Source organism: Salmo salar, chromosome 19 (genome assembly GCF_965601325.2).
Source record: "Salmo salar chromosome 19, fSalSal1, whole genome shotgun sequence".
Lineage (NCBI taxonomy): Eukaryota > Metazoa > Chordata > Actinopteri > Salmoniformes > Salmonidae > Salmo > Salmo salar.
Window position 1 is genome coordinate 19,952,150 of NC_138309.1, and position 12,465 is coordinate 19,964,614.

At 41.9% G+C, this 12,465-nt stretch overlaps 1 protein-coding gene across 1 annotated transcript in view; it reads left to right on the forward strand.

The window, feature by feature from the left end:
• Positions 1-4,027: 4,027 nt before the first annotated feature.
• svila (supervillin a) overlaps positions 4,028-12,465 on the forward strand; it is a 144,477-nt gene continuing 136,039 nt past the window's right edge. Inside the window, exon 1 of the mRNA XM_014157531.3 lies at positions 4,028-4,475. The gene's annotated coding sequence lies outside the window, so the exon portion shown is untranslated. The remainder of the gene's footprint in view (positions 4,476-12,465) is intronic.

Genomic DNA, 12,465 nt, shown 5'->3' on the forward strand with positions numbered 1-12,465 from the left:
AATGTATACTGAACAAAAATATAAACACAACCTGTAAAGTGTTGGTCCCATGTTTCATGAGCTGAAAAAAAATATCCCAGAAATGTTCAATCTGACCAAAAAGCTTATATCTCTGAAATGTTGTTCACAAATTTGTTTACATCCCCATTAGTAAGCATTTCTCCTTTGCCAAGATAATCCATCCACCTGACAGGTGTGGCATATCAAGAAGCTGATTAAACAGCATGATCATTACACAGGTGCACTTGTGCTGGGGACAAAAGGCCACTCTAAAATGTGCAGTTGTGTCACACAACACAATGCCACAGATGTCTCAAGTTTTGAGGGAGCATGCAATTGACATGCTGACTGCAGGAATGTCCACCAGAGCTGCTGCAGAGAATTTAATGTTAATTGTTCTACCATAAGCTGCTTCCAACGCAGTACGTCCAACCAACCTCACAACCGCAGACCACGTGTAACTACGTCAGCCCACAAACTCTTCATCCGGCTTCTTCACCTGCAGGATCGTCTGAGACCAGCCACCGAGAGAGCTGATGATACTGTGGGTTTCCACAACCGAAGAATTTCCAAACAAACTGTCAGAAAACTGTCTCAGGGAAGCTCATCTTCGTGTTCGTCGTCCTCACCAGGGTCTTGAACTGACTGCAGTTCGGCATTGTAACCGACTTCAGTGGGCGGACTATCACCTTTGATGGCCACTGGCATGCTGGAGAAGTGTGCACCTCATGGATGAATCCCGGTTTCAACTGTACTGGGCAGATGGTAGACAGCGTGTTTGGCGTACTGTGGGTGAAAGGTTTGCTGATCTCAATGTTGTGAACAGAGTGTCCCATGGTGGCGATGGGGTTATGGTATGGGCAGGCATAAGTTACGGACAATGAACACAATTTAATTTTATTGATGGCATTTTGAATGCACAGCAGTGGAGGTCAGTGCTGTTTAAGATTAGGGAGGACAATTTTTCTTTCATGAGCATGGCCTTATTTCTCTCTCTCTCTGTTTCTCTCTAGCTTCTCCTTCATTTTGGAAGAAATTAATTTGTTCAAAACTGTTTAACTACTGTCTTTCTCTCTCTTTGTGTCAACTACTTTTGCACTGCAGTGCAAGCTATCTGTAGCTTATGTTTTCAGGTATAGATGTATTCTCTGATCCTTTGATTGGATGGACAACATGTCAGCTCATGCTGAAAGAGCTCTGATAGGTTGGAGGACGTCGTAATTACTGTGTAAGTCTATGGAAGGTGGTAAGAACCATGAGCCTCCTATGTTTTGTATTGAAGTAAATGTACCCAGAGGAGGTCAGAAGCTAGCTGTCCTCTGGCTACACCAGAGTGCTGTGGAGGCTACTATAGACCTTCTTTGAAAAATAGTGTGTTTTAATAAATTATTTGGTGACGTGATTATATTTAGTATATTTTTATCTAAAAATGAATATATACATGTTACATTTTTATGAAATTGACTGAGGAGGATGGTCCTCCCCTTCCTCCTCTAAGCAGCCTCCACTGATGCACAGAGATACCATGACAAGATCCTGAGGGCCATTGTCGTGCCATTCTTCCGCCACCATCACCTCTTGTTTCAGCTTGATAATGCACTGCCCCATGTCGCAAGGATCTGTACACAATTCCTGGAAGCTGAAGATGTCCTAGATCTTCCATGGCCTTCACACTCACCAGACATGTCACCCATTGAGCATGTTTGGGATTGTCTGCATTGACACATACAACATTCAACAGGCCACAATCAACAGCCTGACCAGGGAGATGTTTCGAGCTGCATGAGGCAAATGGTGGTCAAACCATACTGACTGGTTTTCTGATCTGTGCCCCTACTTTTTTTTAAAGGTATCAGATGCATATCTGTACTCCCAGTCATGTGAAATCCATAGATTAGGGCTTAATTAATTTATTTCAATTGACAGATTTCATTATACACTCTAAAAATAAAAGGTTCCTGGAGTATCCTTTAGGGGTTCTTCAAATTGAAACTGTGGGGGAAACCCTATAAATTCTTTGATGAACCCTTTAAAAAGGTTCTTCAAAGAACCCCTCTTAATGGATCCTCTGAAAACCTTTCGAAGAACCTTTTGGGGTTAATTTTTTTAACTTCCCCCATCCCCTATTATTATTAATAATATGCATAACAATAACACAATATTTTAGTTGTCAGTGTTTATTATGATTTTAGTGGCAAAGCAGAATAAAAAATCTAAATATGAGGTAAACTCCCAGAAGCCCCAAGTCCAATCGGTTTATCCTCTGACGTGTTGATGTTAATGTGTTGATGTTCTCCGTATCCATAGCCAGAATGATTTTGGTGATCAAACAGGTTTCCTGTTATATTAATCAGAGGTGTAGGTAGGATGAAGTCTGAATTCAGAAAATAGTAATTATACAGATGATTAACAAAACATGCACACGACAGTATTCATACCTTGATTTTTGTGGTAAATGTGAAAAACACTTTTGATAATGGTTTTCATACACATACCTTGTCCATAATGTAGAGGCCTATGGGATTTTTATTGAAGAGGTAAGGGAGGAGGATGGTAAATGTGATCTGCATAACATACCAATACCAATAGAAATACCTTTGTATGCCTCCTCGTCTGAAAACCTGCAGACACAGACACAAAAGTGAGCAGTTCAGTCATCTGCACCCAATGCAGCTAGCCTTCAACATATTCTTACAGCCTACATATTCTTACCTCTTTGTTGATTGATATCTATTGAATTGTGTCCATTTTCTATTTTAAAAAGATTTGCACATATATTAAAAGATAGATGGTATCATCATAAAACAATATCAATTTAGATCATACAAGAGATCTTTACATTTTTCAGTTAAGTTCCTGCACCTGCTGTCCTTTCAAATTAAAATCCAAATGTTTCAGTTGGGCAGTTAGGTTCCTGCAAGAACCCTGACAAACTAAGGAGGTTCCTCGGTGAACCCCACCTCCTATGGGGTTCTTGGAAGAACCTTTTGGAGGCAATTTTCAGTGCCAAGAACCCTAAGGTTCTTCGAAGAACCCTTGTTGAACCCCTACTTTTTAGAGCGTATGAACTGTACCTCAAGTCAAATCTTTGAAATTGTTGCTCTTGTATTTTTGTTCAGTGTATTCATGGTCATTGTAATGGACAGAGGACCTCTGGTCTATTCCCATTAACTCAGACTGAAATTAATTGGATATTGGAATCAGCATTGACCCCATAAGTCAATTCAGGCACTCTCTCATCTGCTGGTCCTGTGTGTGTTTGTGTATGAATAACAAAGGTAATGGATAGATAATGTATACACGTTGGCTGCTTTTCAACCTGGCAAATCTGAATGATTCTGTTTGTTGGTTGTAGAGGTGTGTATCTGTACAGGTGGTTTTGAGTGCCTTTGTAAAATGTCCACAGCTTTGGACCTAGCTCTCAAACTCAAGGTGGAATTCCTATCTTCTCCCAACAATGCTGACATTGTTACCAGAGGCAGTTTGGAACTTGGTAGTGAGTGTTGCAGCCAAGTAGAGACGATTTTTACATGCTACGCGCTTCAGCACTCGATGGTCCACTTCTGTGAGCTTGTGTGGCCTATCATTTTGCAGCTGACCGTTGTTGGTCCAAGACAGTTCCACTTCACAATAACAGTACTTACAGTTGACCGTTGTTGCTCCAAGACATTTCCACTATACAATAACAGCACTTACAGTTGACTGTTGTTGCTCCAATACATTTCCACTTCACAATAACAGCACTTACAGTTGACCGGGGAAGCTCTAGAAGAGCGAACTTGTTGGAAAGGTGGCATCCTATGACCGTGCCACATTGAAAGTCCCTGAGCTCTTTAGTATTGTCCATTCTACTGCCAATGTTTGTCTATGGGGAATGCATGGCTGTGTGCTCGATTTTATACACCTGTAAGCAACGGCTGTGGCTTAAATAGCCGAATCCACTAATTTGAAGGTGTGTCCACATACTTTTGGCCATGTAGTGTACGTAAGGGCGCCCTGAGAGTCATGATCAAGGGCTACTTTGGACCATGCCTTGATGGGTCTTGTCCTTTAAGAATTGGTTCACGTCGTGCGGAAGCTACTAGCACAAGGCAACTGCGGATAAGTTTGCAAAGCAGGCGAGCGTACGTTTCTATACATACAATGAGAGTTTGCACTTGAGCAAGACCATTCGGAATTGTCAGCGGTGTTTGTTTTTCTCCGGACAGCGTTCTTATTTACTTCTGTAAAATAAACAGTGTTTTAGGCGATTATTTAAGGGTTTAGAATAACGCATCAGAACGTATGAACAGTTGACAAATTCTAAAGACTACGGAAAATTGATGTTCAAACGTCGTATCGTCTGATTTTTCTCTGGCAAACATGAGTGCTTAAAGAATTAGCGAATGACAAAGAACTTTTTCCTCAGAATATTCGAAGACGTCATCCATAGGCTAATTGTCATATCGTTTAAAATTCAACAAAGGGTGCCAGTGGTAAGTTTATTTCATTGCATGTTTTTGCACTCACCAAATTACTAATTTTAAATGTTTAGACATTTCCTTCCCCGTTATAACGCAATCTTTTTTGTGATGTTAATTTTGTTCATCTGTGATAACAATTAATCAATTAACGTTGCACAGCAGGGTAAAAAAAAACAACATGCCCTGTACCCCATCGGTTGCGCATTGTAGCCCATTATCCCTTGTATTCCATCACTGTCACGTAGCCTATTGCCTTCATTTTCAAGTAACAGTCCACTGACATGATATCATTGGTATATCTGATCAAACGGTCTTAATTCCCCACGCATAATGTTTAAAGTAAAAGGGTCGCATTTACAGCGCCTGCGCCTTTGGAGAGGTTGGTTACGTCTCAAATGGCACCCAGATAATGCAATGTTTTTCACCAGAGTTGGGAATAGGGTGCCAATCAGTTATTCTGATTCCCATGTAAAATTGCATTTTGAGTGGTTAAAACATTAGCCAGAATATATATATATATTCAATCTCTCATTTAGAAAAATGTTTTGTCACCTCAAACAACCAGGAAGTCTGAAAAGACGGACTGAGTGGGCAGGGAGCTCACCTTGACTGACAGTTCTTTGAAAACACCCATGTCAAGCATGGACAGTGTTGCATTGAGATGCTCAAACAATTTTGCTAATACACAATGCAACAACAAAAACCTGTCATGCATCAAATCATGGTTTCACAAATTATTTTGTTTATCCAACCAGGGCTGTGATGGTAATTGAATAAACGTGTAACTGACTGTAATGAATGAAGACCTTCATGAAAATAACTGTCAAAACTGTTTAAAATAGGCCTAGGTGACGTTTTGGAAAAATAAAATGTTAACTTTTATTTTCATGTAGATAAACTTTACCTAATAGAGGGAGTATTTACTAATGATTATAAGCAATCGTTTAGCTTAGTCTATTAAACCTATCTACATCTCCTCTCTCCAACTATGGTTTGATGATCAAGCAGTTAAATCGCTAGATGTGAGGTGTTGTAGAAGCACTAGCCTATGGCACTTGTGTGGACTTTCTTTTATACAATACACATTTTCATTGCTTGCTACTAAATAAATAAATAAATTGGTCTTTTTAAAGAAGGTTGGCTGTGTCTGACTATTCATGAATTATTCAACAGCAGTCGACAAGGTGGTTCTCTCTGAGGCCTAATAATGCGCCATTATTGTGTCAAACAGACAATGCGCCAATCCTCTCTAAACTGGCATGGTATGAGAAGTCTTTTCTTAATTTATAGGCTAATCAACACTGATAAATAGGCTATGGATGTGTATTTGTTTCTATTTTAATGATAGTATGAAATTGACAATCGCATAGCAGTCGCTCTCCCCTTCATACTTTCCTTGTCAATACATTTTTTATAACCTAATTTCATTTTTTGGGGTTTTAAGGAAAGGATAAATACACTGCTTAAAAAAATAAAGGGCACACTAAAATAACACATCCTAGATCTGAATGAATGAAATAATCTTATTAAATACTTTTTTCTTTACATAGTTGAATGTGCTGACAACAAAATCACACAAAAATAATCCGTGGAAATCCAATTGATCAACCCATGGAGGTCTGGATTTGGAGTCACACTCAAAATCAAAGTGGAAAACCACACTACAGGCTGATCCAACTTTGATGTAATGTCCTTAAAACAAGTCAAAATGAGTCTTAGTAGTGTGTGTGGCCTCCACGTGCCTGTATGACCTCCCTACAACGCCTGGGAATGCTCCTGATGAGGTGGCGGATGGTCTCCTGAGGGATCTCCTCCCAGACCTGGACTAAAGCATCCGCCAACTCCTGGACAGTCTGTGGTGCAACGTGGCGTTGGTGGATGGAGCGAGACATGATGTCCCAGATGTGCTCAATTGGATTCAGGTCTGGGGAACGGGCGGGCCAGTCCATAGCATCAATGCATTCCTCTTGCAGGAACTGCTGACACACTCCAGCCACATGAGGTCTAGCATTGTCTTGCATTAGGAGGAAACCAGGGCCAACCGCACCAGCATATGGTCTCACAAGGGGTCTGAGGATCTCATCTCGGTACCTAATGGCAGTCAGGCTACCTCTGGCGAGCACATGGAGGGCTGTGCGCTGCCCCAAAGAAATGCCACCCCATACCATGACTGACCCACCGCCAAACCGGTCATGCTGGAGGATGTTGCAGGCAGCAGAACGTTCACGGCGTCTCCAGACTGTCACGTCTGTCACGTGCTCAGTGTGAACCTGCTTTCATCTGTGAAGAGCACAGGGCGCCAGTGGCAAATTTGCCAATCTTGGTGTTCTCTGGCAAATGCCAAACGTCCTGCACGGTGTTGGGCTGTAAGCACAACCCCCACCTGTGGACGTCGGGCCCTCATACCACCCTCATGGAGTCTGTTTCTGTCCGTTTGAGCAGACACATGCACATTTATGGCCTGCTGGAGGTCATTTTGCAGGGCTCTGGCAGTGCTCCTCCTGCTCCTCTTTGCACAAAGGCGGAGGTAGCGGTCCTGCTGCTGGGTTGTTGCCCTCCTACGGCCTCCTCCACGTCACCTGATGTACTGGCCTGTCTCCTGGTAGCGCCTCCATGCTCTGGACACTACGCTGACAGACACAGCAAACCTTCTTGCCACAACTCGCATTGATGTGCCATCCTGGATGAGCTGCACTACCTGAGCCACTTGTGTGGGTTGTAGACTCCGTCTCATGCTACCACTAGAGTGAAAGCACCACCAGCATTCAAAAGTGACCAAAACATCAGCCAGGAAGCATAGGAACTGAGAAGTGGTCTGTGGTCCCCACCTGCAGAACCACTCCTTTATTGGGGGTGTCTTGCTAATTGCCTATCATTTCCACCTGTTTATTCCATTTGCACAACAGCATGTGAAATGTATTGTCAATCAGTGTTGCTTCCTAAGTGGACAGTTTGATTTCACAGAAGTGTGATTGACTTGGAGTTACATTGTGTTGTTTAAGTGTTCCCTTTATTTTTTGGAGCAGTATATTTGCTGTTGTCTGACATACTCTGGTGGCTTTGATTGACTGGTCCATTTACGGGTGTGAAGGAGTTTGCTGATTCTCTCAATATGCCTATATTTTTTTTAATTTAACCTTTATTTAATTATATGTCCATTCAGAAAGTTTCCTAAAGTAGCCTGTCAGGACTCATCTCTTTAAGAATCGACTGCTCCTGTCATGATTTAATCTTGTAAAGGCCAATTTTCAGTATCTTAGACTACATTATTTCTCATTACGGCGTCCTCTCTTTGAAGAACTTATGCCATTGCCATCAAATGACCGCAGCAGCGGGTTTGTGGTGATATGCTAATATTTTGGGAAATTTGAAGGAAAAAAAACATTGTTCGTGTGAATGGATACAGTGCCTTGCAAAAGTATTCATCCACCTTGGAGTTTTCCTATGTTATGTTGTTTTTCCTACGATTGCACACAGGTTGACTTTAAGTGTCACATGATCTTTCACGTGATCTTTGTATGTGTATATATACACCTGTTCTGAAAGGCCCCAGAGTCTGCAACACCACTAAGCGAGGTGCACAACCAAGCAAGTGGCACCATAAAGACCAAAGAGCTCTCCAAACAGGTTGGGGACAAAGTTGTGGAGAAGTACAGAACAGGGTTGGGTTATAAAAAAATATCTGAAACATTGAACATCCCACAGAGCACCATTAAATCCATTATTCAAAAATGGAAAGAATATGGCACCACAACAAATCTGCCAAGAGAGGGCCGCCCACCAATACTCACAGACCAGGCAAGGAGGGCATTAATCAGAGAGGCAACAAAGAGACTAAAGATAACCCTGAAGGAGCTGCAAAACTCCAATCTCCGCTGTGGAGCATCTGTCCACTTTAAGCCGTACACTCCACAGAGCTGGGCTTTACGGAAGAGTTGACAGAAAAAAGCCATCGTTTAAAGAAAAAAATAAGCAAACACGTTTGGTGTTCGCCAAAAGGCATGTGGGAGACTCCCCTAACATATGGAAGAATGTACACTCTGGTCAGATGAGACTAAAATTGAGCTTTTTGGCCATCAAGGAAAATGCTACGTCTGGCGCAAACCCAACACCTCTCATCACCCGAGAACACCATCCCCACAGTGAAGCATGGTGGTGGCAGCATCATGCTGTGGGGATGTTTTTCAATGGCAGGGACTGGGAAACTGATCGGAATGATGGATGGTGCTAAATACAGGGAAATTCTTGAGGGACACCTGTGTCAGTCTTCCAGAGATTTGAGACTGGGACGGAGGTTCACCTTCCAGTAGGACAATGACCCTAAGCATACTGCTAAAGCAACACTCGAGTGGTTTAAGGGGAAACATCTAAATGTCTTGGACTGGCCTAGTCAAAGCCCAGACCTCAATCCAATTGAGAATCTGTGGTATGACTTATAGATTGCTGTACACCAGCGGAACCCATCCAACTTGAAGGAGCTGGAGCAGTTTTGCCTTGAATGGGCAAAAATCCCAGTGGCTTGATGTGCCAAGCTTCTAGAGACATGCCCCAGGAGACTTGCAGCTGTAATTGCTGCAAAAGGTATCTCTACAAAGTATTGACTTTTGGGGGGTGAATAGTTTTGTTTCTTTTGTCTTATTTCTTGATTGTTTCACAAAATATTTTGCATCTTTAAAGTGGTAGGCATGTTGTGTGAATCAAATGATACAAACCCCCCAAAAATCTATTTTAATTCCAGGTTGTAAGGCAACAAAATAGGAAAAATGCCAAGGGGGTGAATACTTTCACATGCCACTGTATGTGGGTCGAAATGGGATTGGTATTTGATTTTATTTGCAGCAAAGCCAACAGACGAGGAAGGCATATCTTTATCATGCGTTAATGTTGTCAACACAAATGCGATGGAGACCTCTCCAACCTGGCATCTCATAATTTGTAGATCTATATTTTTAAGTAATAACCTTAATAATGATGAAGTGCCATGATAATAACGAAGTGTAAAGGCTTGTTTTATTAAGACTCATATTCTTGTGAACAAGTGTACAAAAAGAATTGACTTAAAAAAAATTTTTTTACATAGAGCCTTATAGGCCTAAGACAACAGTAACATGCATGTAAACAAAATGGACACATACGAAAAGGAAAAACCAATAACGTAATGCAATAGTGAAATTGCAAATGTATTTTGCGTCTGATAGCCTGCCTATGCGTTAAGTTGTGACAATCGTCTCCATTCTGACATTTCTAAATTTGTATAAGGTTACGTCAGTGACCTGTACATTGGCCAGGCTAATTGCCATAACCTCAAATTCCAAGACCGTCACAGCCCTATATCCAACTGTTTGGTTATTGTACCAACATCAATATAGATTGAATGTTGGCTGTTTAGCTAGCTAGCTAGCTAGCCCAAATTGAATTGTCATTTATGTTTATCAAGGTAGCGTACTCATCTTGGTCAATTTTAGGTGAAACTTTACAGGATGAGGCTGGTTACTTTTCATTACAAAATATATGTGTGTGTGTGTGTGTGTGTGTGTCAAGAAGTTTGAATGATTCTTCCGTTTGGCATGTCTGATGTAATAACATGACAACTGCGTCAAAGTTTTGGGTGACCCTTCCCCACTTTTTTGTTTGATTCTGGCTGAAGACCTACAGTAGCTAGACAGTTACTAGCTAAAACCTGACACGGATAAATGCAGAATCCTGTAACTATATTTGCCTTCGATGAATAGGGGGAAACATATAATTATATTTTCAGACACGCTGCAGTAAAATTTTTGCACCAGTGGACTAGCTACCTAGCTATGTAAAACATGTCCCTATGCATACACGCCTTCTGCGAAGGCAGTACTTATTTAAATTGGTTAAGAGAATAAGATATCATTGGTGTATTAAAATGAGAGGATTTTGTGATGTCATAAAATCCCGATAATATTCCCACCTCCTGAATCCAAGTGGAGTGGCAGTTAGCCTAGCGTTTTGAGTTTTGGACCACTAACCGAAAGGTTGCTAGATAAAAATAATCTGCCTGTGTGCCCTTGAGCAAGGCACTTAACCCTAATTGCTCTGTGAGTTTCTCTGGATAAGAGCGTCTGCGAAATTATATTTAACATGTTTGACACAGGAGGGGACCAGTAACTTTATGATCAAACCTTATCAATGAAGAAGCGACGGACAGTTTCGTACTTTGATCTTGTTTCATCCAAATATCATCCAATTTCATGGAAAATATAATTTTGACTATGCAGGACCTTTAAGGTTGTGAAACTGGAGAGCCCGGACAGCACATTGGCGCCCAGGGCAGAATACTTTATCACTAAATGATAGATCACGTTACCCTTAGAACATGTCACCCAATAGCTTAACGTCCAGGACAGGAGGCCAGGGGAACCGGCCTAACAATAGGATGGTTGCCGTTATCACTTGGGAGAATACGGCATGCTATACTTTTGATTTTCGTTGCTGTGGTCCACACCTAAAGGCATACATACAAACTGGACCTCAGTGCTGCCTAGCCACTCTATCCTCACTCTCATGTGGGTTTTAGCAAGCTAGGTAGTGCTACCTATCAACAGCCATTTTCAGCCAATCCAGTAGGGGTTGGAAGCTATGGTGAGCTGTTGATTGGTCACTCGCGTTGCAATATCGTGGAGGATTTGAATAAAGTTCAGCTTTCCCCAACTTTAGTCCTGCGCTGTCAGCTCCCTTGCCCATGCTCACATTGTTCAATGGTCCATCGCTTCTCTCGCTTTCCTTCATTAAAAGTGAACGGCTTCTGATGTTTCATCGTGCGATGCAGCTTCCTCGTGTAAATGGCCCAATACTGTAGTCAGCAGATCTTTTCTTTTGAGGCTGTGGTAAACACACACACACCTGTCCATGTCGGTCAGTGCACTACAACATTGTTTTATCACCCCCAAAGCCCACTCCACCCACTATTTAATGTGTTTGCTCTTATATAGGATTCCTTTGGTCTTTTTAAAGTCTCTTGAAACAATCTACATTCAGGCTACAATGATTCATGGCCAAGCTGAAATCTCATTAGAGGACTAATAGAGAAGATAGGCCTATGGATGGAGTAGCCTATACATGAGAAGATAGGCCTATGGATGGAGTAGCCTATACATGGGTCTAATGCCCATCTATTAACCAAGTAAAGGAGTCGGATTACTGTCTCTGTCATGTAGGAATTGTCATGGAGCTTACTCCTATGACGCATCTTTATGGCCAGCCTATACGGAGCGATCACGGTCTGTGACTCCAAATGGAACCCTATTCCATATATACACTGTAGGGCACTCATTTTAACCAAAGCCCTATGAGCCCTGGTCAAAACTAGTGCACTATATGGTGAATAGGGTGCCATTTGGGACTCATCCCCATCTACTGTAAGTGTCCCTGACCTCATGTTCTCATTGTCTGGCTTTTGAGCATGTCGTTAACTGACGGTGCGTTGTAGATGGCGCCGGCGGACTAGCCTAAATGCTCATTAGGCCTGTTTTCATAACCTATTTCAGACAGTGTTGTTGGTTCAAGGTAGAACATCAAGACCAATAAACTAGTGTTATGTTTATCCTCCCTTATTTGGCAGGTAGGGTAGGTATACAAGTACCTGCCAAGTAAAGACCTGCTCCATAGCCTAATTACGAAGACTCCCTCCTCCCTATTACTTCTCACTTGGAAGTGGTCTTGAAGGATAATCATTTCTTGTGTGCTCAGTGTGGTGAGTGTGTTCACTGAGTGCAGGCAGTGAAACTAGTAGATCTGCCTCAGTCAGAGATGAGAAGCACCTCATTCTTGAACATTGCAGGGGAACGGGATGGATGGTTTGGCTGGGGTGATGAGGGCCAAACTATTACAAGTATTTACCTTTGTGTAATCTTAATACTAAAGAATGGGTGGTGGGTAGGACTGGGAATTGCCAGAGACCTTGCAATACGATATTAAATCGATACTTAACTGCCGATAATGTATGTATTGTGATTCTCAAGATTCTATATGT